At 27.5% G+C, this 10,851-nt stretch overlaps 1 long non-coding RNA gene across 1 annotated transcript; it reads right to left on the bottom strand.

Moving 5' to 3' along the window:
* Positions 1–2,522: 2,522 nt before the first annotated feature.
* On the bottom strand, positions 2,523–7,697 carry LOC135931572 (uncharacterized). Its single transcript, XR_010573089.1, has 3 exons — positions 7,643–7,697; positions 2,857–2,892; positions 2,523–2,813 (listed from the first exon to the last, which is right to left on the bottom strand). It is a non-coding gene; the product is annotated as an uncharacterized LOC135931572 (long non-coding RNA).
* Positions 7,698–10,851: the final 3,154 nt, after the last annotated feature.

The raw sequence follows: 10,851 nt of genomic DNA, 5'->3' as shown, positions 1-10,851 counted from the left end.
TATTTCATTTATTTCCTGAGCCTCTTGTAATTTAATATAATCTTTTATATAGTTTTCCGTCATCTTGCGATCTGTCCCTGACTATATACGTAATTGCTTGAATTTGGGACAGAGAAAAAGAGAAATAAAATGATACTTGTGTAAAACAAATTTCCAATTAAAAAATGCTTTATATTAAGTAAAATCAATTTTATTTCTCCTTTTTCACTTTGAAAGGTATTACAAACTTTAAGAAGTGATATTCCTTTATTTGATTGTTTTGGAAAAATATATTCTAAAAATTTAGATATGAATTATAAAAAAATATATTAATAATACTTGAATATTGGGGCTTATTTAAGATATTCCTTTATTTGATTGTTTTGGTAAAATATGTTGTAAAAATTTAGATATGAATTATGAAAAAATATATTAATACTTTAAATAAATTTGCAGGAAATTAATAATTAGATCGATCTGTGGGTGTTAGGTAGTGTTAACCATCACCCAATATTATATTAATCATAACTATAATATAATATAATCTTATAACCATTAACTCATAATGTAAAAATTTTTATAAAAAATAGTAAGGCCACGCCCGGGTTTAATAATCTTAAGCCCAGCCCGGTCCGGATATATTTTAAAAAAATTTTTGTAGGCCCGGCCCAGATATGTTTAAAAAAAATTTTTTTAGGCCAGGCCCGGCTCGGGTATATTAAAAAATGTAAAATACGGGCCGGGCTTAGGGTCGGGCCTGCAGGTCTCTGAGAATTCTAAATCATTATATATATATATATGCAAGGTTGGGCAAATTTTCAGAAAATTGTATTCGGATACAGATACTTTATAAAATTTTCTATTTAAGATACTAGATACTTTAGAAAAATTTCAATAAGATACAAGTTACTTAGGTCCGTGAAGTTGGCCGAACGATTGGAAGCACTAACGATGAATCATATGTCATTTTTTAGTGCTTCGTTAGTGCTTCAATCCGTATAGTAGCCGAATTTAAGGGAAAAAAGTTATAGGCAAAAATAAAAATTTGTGCCAACTTCACGCTTAAAAGTCGATTGGAAGCACAAACGATGAAACTTATATCATTCTTTAGTGCTTCGTTAGTAGAGGTTAGTGCTTCAATCCATTTTGTAGCCGAATTTATGAATAAAAAGTTATTCACGAAAAAAACAAAAATAAACAAATATTGGCGACGTGCCAAAACGAAAACTAGAATAGTACTTAACATCCGGTTTTCGCCATTATTTAGTGCTTAATTAATGTATTTAAATTCCATTATTAATTTAGTTAACCGCCATATGGAAAAAAAGTTATTAGCTAAATAAAAATTATGACGTCACGATTTAAGCGTGAAGTTGGCCGAACTTTTGGAAGCACTAACGATGAAACTTATATCATTCTTTAGTGCTTCGTTAGTAGAGGTCAGTGCTTCACTCAGTTCCGTAGCCGAATACAAGAATAAAAAGTTATTCACGAAAAAAACAAAAATAAACAAATAATGGCGACGTGCCAAAACAAAAACTATAAGAGTTCTAAACATCCGGTTTTCGCCATTATTTAGTGCTTAATTAGTGTATTTAAATTCCGTTATTAATTTACTTAACCGCCTTATAAAAAAAAAGTTATAAGCTAAATAAAAACTAAGACGTCACGATTTAGGCGTGAAGTTGGCCGAACTTTTGGAAGCACTTACGATGAAACATATATCATTCTTTAGTGCTTCGTTAGTAGAGGTTAGTGCTTCAATCAGTTTTGTAGCCGAATTTAAGAATAAAAAGTTATTTGCGAAAAAAACAAATAATGGCGACGTGCCAAAACAAAAACTATAATAGTACTAAACATCCGGTTTTCGCCATTATTTAGTGCTTAATTAGTATATTTATATTCCGTAATTTATTTTGTTAACCGTTATGAAAAAATTGTAACACGCTAAAATAATTTTTAGAGGTCAAATTTCGGCTAGAAAATTATGAAAGCACTAACGATGAAACTTATATCATTCTTTAATGCTTCGTTAGTAGAGGTTAGTGCTTCAATCAGTTTTGTAGCTGAATTTAAGAATAAATAGTTATTATCAAAATAAACAAAATACAAATTGTTCCTTTTACAAATTTTTATTTTATTCGAAAAAATTTTAATATTTTTATCAAAAATTTCAGTTATATTTAGATCTCATTATTCATAATATAATTATGCAGGAATTCAGTTAACATGATTCAATATAGCAGTGCCATATCAATACTTCAAATATTCTGACACATCTCTAGAATCTTAAGAAAAGAATATATCAAATTGATTATGTTTCTATAGATAGATATCAACATGTATTCAAACTCTTCTCTAAAAATTATCAAAAAAAGTTATTAATAAAAATGCAAGTCCAACTACACTTAGTGGTCGAAAATATAATCCTCAAGCGTTATATCTTATTATTGGAAAACTGTTACTCGATAATATAAATAGATTGTGGAATAAGAGTGTTATAGATTTATTCGAATATTATAGCTACAATATTGATGGAAGAATAAAGAAGGAAAAAATTATAAAAAATGTATGTTATAATTTTCAACGAATAAGCATATAATCAATAAAACATTCTATATAACAAATACGAATATAATAGGAATATAGTTTAAAACACCTTTATGGCATAATTATAAATATTTAATTTTTTAATGCAATATAATTTTATTTGAATTGTATAGGATAATTTTCAATTCACAATTTCTGTTGTCACAAATTCCATAATTTATTTAGGGGTCGTGTAAAATCATTTGATTTGATAAGCTCCTCCCAAGATAAAAACATTCTTCAACCTTAAAAGCATATATATTATTCATTTGATATTTTAAAATATACCTTATTGTATAGGATTAGGAAACTTCAGCAAATACCCTATAATATATAAAATCGGTAAAAATATCCTATATTTTCTAATTTAATAATTCCAGTACAACATTGAACTTTTACGACAAATTAAATTCTTTCAAAACTCTATCAGAATATGGATTTAATTTAAATATATTTTTGCATAGGAAGTGTCAAGGGCTTAATTGTAAAGGCTATGTAATGAAATGTTGAAGAATATTAATGGTTATACTTTATTTTTATTTGTACTATGATAACTAATTATAACAGTACTACCGTCAAGAAAGACGGGCGCATTGAATTTTCGCCTAAATTTTTTTACCTTTTTATTTATTATTTAAAGCCAAAATAAGTTATTATAGTAAGATGAGTGTTTTTAATACCTACCTTATTTACCCCATTAACTAATCATATTCACTCCCACCCCGTGATGGTGGGAGTTAGAATTTAAGGGAGAGAGGGGAAAATAAGATTGACTAAAAAAAGGAAGAAATAAAAAAAAGGGACAAAGGTATGAAAACAGAACTTTAAAAAAAATTAATATTTTATACTTTACGAATTGATGGTTATATTTTCAAGCAACTCACATTTGTAGGCACATTGGGTCTCCTTGGAGTTTATAATTGTCAAATCACTTAGAAGCGCAATAAAACATTGGCACATTGCAGATTCACACATCAAATTTTTAATTAGATGGAGTATTCATAGCGAATCAATGTAAATATACATTTCTGATACATTACTCAAATATTATTAAATTTTCAGTGATCATATCGTATCAAAAATAAGATACATTTCCGATTCACTCATCAAATTTTTAATTAAATTGATGAATCATAGCGAATCAATGTAAAAATACATTTCCGATACATTCATCAAATTTATTTAAAAATTCAGTAATCATATCGTATCAAATATAAGATACATTTCCGACACATTCATCAAATTTTATTAAATTTTCAGTAATATATCGTATCAAAAATAAGATACATTTCCGATTCACTCATCAAATTTTTAATTAAATTGATGAATCATAGCGAATCAATGTAAAAATACATTTCCGATACATTCATAAAAATTTATTAAATTTTCGTAATCATATCGTATCAAATATAAGATACATTTCCGACACATTTATCAAATTTTCATTGATCATATCTAATCAAAAATAAGATACATTTCCGATTCACTCATCAAATTTTTAATTAAATTCATGAATCATAGCGAATCAATGTAAAAATACATTTCCGATACATTCATTTTATATTAAATTGATGAACCATAGCTAATCAATATAAAAATACATGTCTGATTCACTCATCATATATTTTAATCCTTTTTCGAAAATTTTCTTTCTTTATATTGTATATAATAAGGCATGACATATCACATCTTCTTGGATGTCATTTCTTTTGCATACCATGGATTTTAAAAGGTCATTATAAACTTCCCAAGTTCCATCTATTCGTTTTGAATAACATATATAATGTCCTATCCCTGTGGACACAGCAGGTGGTATAAAAATAATTGCTGCTCTTAAAAAATATGTTTTAACATCCAGATTTATAAATATCGGGAAATCATTTAATTTAAACATTTCACATCCTGTTGTTTCAATAATGATTTGTTCATGAAATTCGTACTCATGCACAAGGTTCAAATTCTTGCAAGATTTACAAAAGGATTGGGCAGGCAAGGTGTCTTCAATTGCAGCTGCCAAGTTTTGGATACCTGTTGTATTTATAATGTTTATATTAATTGGTATATATAAGCCATTTTAGTGCATTTAAATTTATCCGTCATACTATATATATTTTTAAAACATTTGTCGATCACATAAAAAATAGTTGCCTCACATGACAAACGATATAAATCATTAGTATTAGTAACTGAAATCTTGGGGAACATTGTCATCGCTAATTCAGCTCTCATTATATATGTTGTTTTATTAATTCCATGTGATATTAAATATTTAATAAAATGCTGAAAAGCGTTATTTATTATTTTATCAAAATATGAGAAATAAAATTTGCTATCGCAGCAGGCCACCACCACCCCTTGAGAAAATGCATCAATAGCACATGTATTACCTATTAAAAACTGTTTTGTCCCAAATTTTTAAAGGATGTGCCATTGTAAAAAGATTTCCATTTTTTAATAATCTCAATTTAATTTTTTTGCCTTCTATTAAGTGCAAAATTTCAGGACAGTGAGCCCCATAATAGGAACGTTTTTTTCTTGCTACAGGCTTATCCGCCAACCCTTTCCAGTTTTCAAGTATTAGATTTTCATTAATTGAATCTTCATCGTCAATCAAAACTTCATTAATTTTAAATTTCTGCATTTTCAAATCAGAGGTCTCTTGTGATTTGATATCTATTTTTTCAATCTTTTCCTCCTTAATTAACTCGTTAATTTTAAATTCTGATTGTTGTACGATATCTAAATCACTATTTTCTTCTTTAATTAAATTTGTAATTCTAGCAGCTTCCGCTAGTGTAATCATACCTTTTATTTCTAAAAACTTATCCAAACGTAATGGTAATGTTTCAGATTTTAAGGTTCTATTTTTTAAGTTGTTGAAATAACTTTCAACATTAGTCGTAGAGGCAGTAGGTTGCCCATATTTATAATGTGCTTGCATAATGTTAGACCATAAGGGATATGTCCTCAAAAAATTGCATAAATGTATCATTATATCTGGGCAATAAAAATAGTTTTCTTCTTTAACAAATATTCCACACTTAGATTTGGCCCTATTTTTCAAATTTTCTATCCAATGATAGAGATTACTGGTTATATTTAAATTAATTGTCTCAATATCATCGACTTCATCATAAATATCTGTTTCAATTTTCTCAAGTCCAGATATAATAAGTTTTAGGTATTTTTTAGCATTCCAACAATTATCGGGACATATTTCAGTCCCGCTAAATTCGCTAGTGCATGTGATTATAAAGACTCAATTATCATTTCTGCCTGTTGCAAGCCACATTTAATTAACATAGCCATTGTGCGTAAATAAAACTCTAAACAAACGGGGTTTTTTATATAAACCCTGCCATCTGCTTATTAATTTAATACAGTGGGCATAATCAACTCTAATATGAATCTTGGGCATGTTTAATTTTTGTCCCATTACTATATTAAATGAATATTCAATATAAGCCTTCAGATCTATAAAATTTGCTAAAGATCTAGCTACGCCGCCTAGTAAAGTTAAAGAATGATCGGTTACAACTATTTTGGGGATTTTTGCACCACTTTGTATCCATACATTTAACCAAAGTGAAATGTGATTAATATCGTGGGCCTCAGAGAGCATTTGCACAACAGGTATTTGACCACATTTTAATTTTATTCCGATTACTCCCGCATATAAAAAAATATGGCCTGATTTTTGATTATACGGCCTATTGATTTTTGTAACCAGGGAGCCTGTAGCATCAATTTGAAGTATCGATACATCAGTATTCTGCCAATATTTATTATATATACACATTTGATCTGGCAACCAATAATGCATATAAAATTTATCAGATCCTATATTAATAATGGTTGAAATATAGGGTTCGGTATTTTTTTAAATTAATAGTGTATTAATACTATCATCCATTTTCAGATCAAAATCATTATTATTTTTAAAAGTTTGCTTACACTTTCTTAAAACATTTAAAGAATAAAGTGTAGATGGTTCTACCTGGCCAAATTCCATAGATTGGTTGGCCTTTTCAACCCGCCAATTAGAGGCAAATTCTTTTTCTAATTCATTGCCTATTTCCTTTCTTTTCAAACCACTTAATGGTCTCTTTAAAACAAGAGTATGCATATGTGATTTATAATTAAATATATAGCAAATTATTTTTTTACAAAGTTTATCTTGTATTGAACTAATTAAATTCATCCTTAATATAGCCTGGCATTGTTTACAATGCGCTCTAATTTTAAAAAATAAATGGAATTAGAGGGGAAGTCGGGAAAATGGATCTTTACCAAGAAGAAGATTTAGGAGAACCGATGATGCCCTCGCGGGATTACCAAAAGAGTCGGTGGCTAACACAATCAGGATTCCTTTGTCGGAAACAGGTGATAAAGCCTCGACAAGTGGGATAAGACAGCAAGCTCATTCAAGGACATCATCGGAAGTCCAAAGAATGGAAGAGCTCATGCTAGGGCAGAGCGATGATAAAAATAAAAATTCCGATCATCCTTTGGGAAAGGATTAGAAGTAATGATTATGATTTTTTTTTAAACCTTGTTATTATTAATTTCATGTTTGTATATTGAAAATATTTTTGGAATTGTCGATTATTATAAATTAAAAATGTTAATTAAAAAAAAATTATTAATAAAATAAAAGGAATAAGCGTGTGATCAAAGCTTGCCCAATATCAATAAGCAGTTCTCAATTTATATCATATTTATTTGATAAAACATTAAGAATTTGCGGGGATTTCGATTTTTACTTTGTATGTCATATTAAAGAACTATTATTAAGCTACATATTAAAATTTAAAATATTTCTCTAACAATTATTTCTCGAGGTAAACCTTGTAATTTTTTTTCCTAATCATTTTTTAAGATATTGCTATGCCTGATTCCCCACCATATATTTATCCCCATTATTTACAAGATGTTACCTTCCCTACCATCCTAAATATATAAAAATTACGGAAGATTATTTTAAATCATTTCTTTATTAAATGCCGATTGGCTTGATGGTCATTAAATGAATAAAAAACATTATATAATAATTAACAAAATTTTATAAATTTACTTGTTACATTTCAGAATACAAATTTTTTTTAAATTATTTTAATGGCAGTAAAAAAAATTATAAAATATTTATAATAGATTAGATTAATTAATCACATGTGTGGTTAATTATTTTAGTAATAGAATAAAAATTGTAAATACCATTTAAATTATATTTAAGAATATTTATTTGTGTTCTTTTTTTTATTTCGTGAATTTTCTAAAAAAATTGAAATACGAAATCTATATCAAAAGTGTAATAAATATGGGGAGTGAATATGATTAGTTAATGGGGTAAATAAGGTCGGTATTAAAAACTCTCATCTAACAATAATAACTTAATTTGGCTTTAAATTATAAATAAAAAGGTAAAACAATTATAAATCATTTAATAATAAACCGAAGGCCGGGGGAAAGCTGGCCTAGGTACAGCTAAGGGAGATTAGGAAAAAATTCCCCCCCTATAGGAAAATCCTTGATACGCCACTGCTTCGATATTAAATCGGTACATACGTACAATTTTACAAACTTTTATAATCATATGCATGATTTTTTGGAACTTGGTTGTCCATTAAAGTTAATATAAATTTATACCTATTAATTTAAATATATTTTTATCTTTTCTCTATTTATATAAAAATAAAAGATGCCAATTTCCGAACACTTATACTCAAAACTAAAACGAGAATACAATTTTAAAATATAATATTTTCTCACAAAATTAACATTATGTATGTTATAATTATTATTATATGTATTGTGTTTTTACTTGTCATTATAGATTATTATATACACAAAATAAAATATTCAACTATATTTGAAGAAAAAAAAATTTTAAATTTATATTTTCTAAATTTAAAAAAAAAGATATTTTATTAATTGGTTTGGGATTTGTAAACTAAATTTTTTTTATTGGGTTGTTGCTATTAAGTATTGATATGGCACTGCTATATTGAATCAGGGTAACTGAATTCCTGCATAATTATATTATGAATAATGAGATCTAAATATAACTGAAATTTTTGATAAAAATATTAAAATTTTTTCGAATAAAATAAAAATTTGTAAAAGGAACAATTTGTATTTTGTTTATTTTGATAATAACTTTTTATTCTTAAATTCGGCTACAAAAATTGAAGCACTAACCTCTACTAACGAAGCACTAAAGAATGATATATGTTTCATCGTTAGTGCTTTCATAATTTTCTAGCCGAAATTTGACCTCTAAAAATTTCTTTTGCGTGTTACAATTTTTTCATATAACGGTTAATAAATAAATTACGGAATATAAATATACTAATTAAGCACTAAATAATGGCGAAAACCGGATGTTTAGTACTCCTATAGTTTTTGTTTTGGCACGTCGCCATTATTTGTTTATTTTTGTTTATTTCGTGAATAACTTTTTATTCTTAAATTCGGCTACGGAACTGATTGAAGCACTAACCTCTACTAACGAAGCACTAAAGAATGATATAAGTTTCATCGTTAGTGCTTCCAAATGTTTGGCCAACTTCACGCCTAAATCATGACGTCATAGTTTTTATTTAGTTATAACTTTTTTTATAAGGCGGTTAAGTAAATTAATAACGGAATTTAAATACACTAATTAAGCACTAAATACTGGCGAAAACCGGATGTTTAGAACTCCTATAGTTTTTGTTTTGGCACGTCGCCATTATTTGTTTATTTTTGTTTTTTTCGTGAATAACTTTTTATTCTTAAATTCGGCTACAAAATGGATTGAAGCACTAACCTCTACTAACGAAGCACTAAAGAATGATATAAGTTTCATCGTTAGTGCTTCCAATCGACTTTTAAGCGTGAAGTTGGCACAAATTTTTATTTTTGCTTATAACTTTTTTTTCTTAAATTCGGCTACTATACGGATTGAAGCACTAACAAGCACTAACGAAGCACTAAAAAATGATACATGTTTCATCGTTAGTGCTTTCATAATTTTCTAGCCGAAATTTGACCTCTAAAAATTTCTTTAGCGTGTTACAATTTTTTCATATGACGGTTAATAAAATAAATTACGGAATTTAAATATACTAAATAAGCACTAAATAATGGCGAAAACCGGATGTTTAGTACTATTATAGTTTTTGTTTTGGCACGTCCCCATTATTTGTTTATTTTGTTTTTTTCGTGAATAACTTTTTATTCTTAAATTCGGCTACGGAACTGATTGAAGCACTAACCTATACTAACGAAGCACTAAAGAATGATATAAGTTTCATCGTTAGTGCTTCCAAAAGTTCGGCCAACTTCACGTCTAAATCGTGACGTCATAGTTTTTATTTAGCTTATAACTTTTTTTTTATAAAGCGGTTAAGTAAATTAATAACGGAATTTAAATACACTAATTAAGCACTAAATAATGGCGAAAACCGGATGTTAAGTACTACTCTAGTTTTTGTTTTGGCACGTCGCCAATATTTGTTTATTTTTGTTTTTTTCGTGAATAACTTTTTATTCATAAATTCAGCTACAAAATGGATTGAAGCACTAACCTCTACTAACGAAGCACTAAAGAATGATATAAGTTTCATCGTTAGTGCTTCCAATCGATTTTTAAGCGTGAAGTTGGCACAAACTAACCTCTACTAACAAAGCACTAAAGAATGATATAAGTTTCATTGTTAGTGCTTCCAATCGACTCTTAAGCGTGAATTGGCACAAATTTTTATTTTTGCCTATAACTTTTTTTCCTTAAATTCGGCTACTATACGGATTGAAGCACTAACAAGCACTAAAAAATGACATATGATTCATCGTTAGTGCTTCCAATCGTTCGGCCAACTTCACGGAGCTGTATTTTTTTTGAAAAAAGTATCTAAGATACAAGATACTTTTTTAAAAAACTTTAAATAGTCAAAATCAAAATGTATAAAGCTTTATTTCTTATCTATAATATAAATTTATAAAAAAATATTTAAAATAAATTGTAGAAAATAACAAATTTATTATAAAAGATAATGCGATATTCCATTTAATAATTATATAATTAGTAAATAATAATAAATCAGCATCATAAATCAGCATTATTTTTTAATATTATTATTTTTCAAATGATTTATCGTTCAATCTTTGACGATTTGGTCTATTAACCATATTAGCAAAGCTAAATAATCTTTCAACGGGGGCTGAGGAGGGTAATATTGTGTTATATTTAATAAATATTTCTTTTATATAATTATAACTATTTAACATATTTATACTCCGCAT

The sequence above is a fragment of the Gordionus sp. m RMFG-2023 genome, chromosome 1 (genome assembly GCF_954871325.1).
Source record: "Gordionus sp. m RMFG-2023 chromosome 1, tfGorSpeb1-WG-v2, whole genome shotgun sequence".
Lineage (NCBI taxonomy): Eukaryota > Metazoa > Nematomorpha > Gordioida > Chordodea > Parachordodidae > Gordionus > Gordionus sp. m RMFG-2023.
This window is presented reverse-complemented; position numbering and strand designations above follow the sequence as displayed.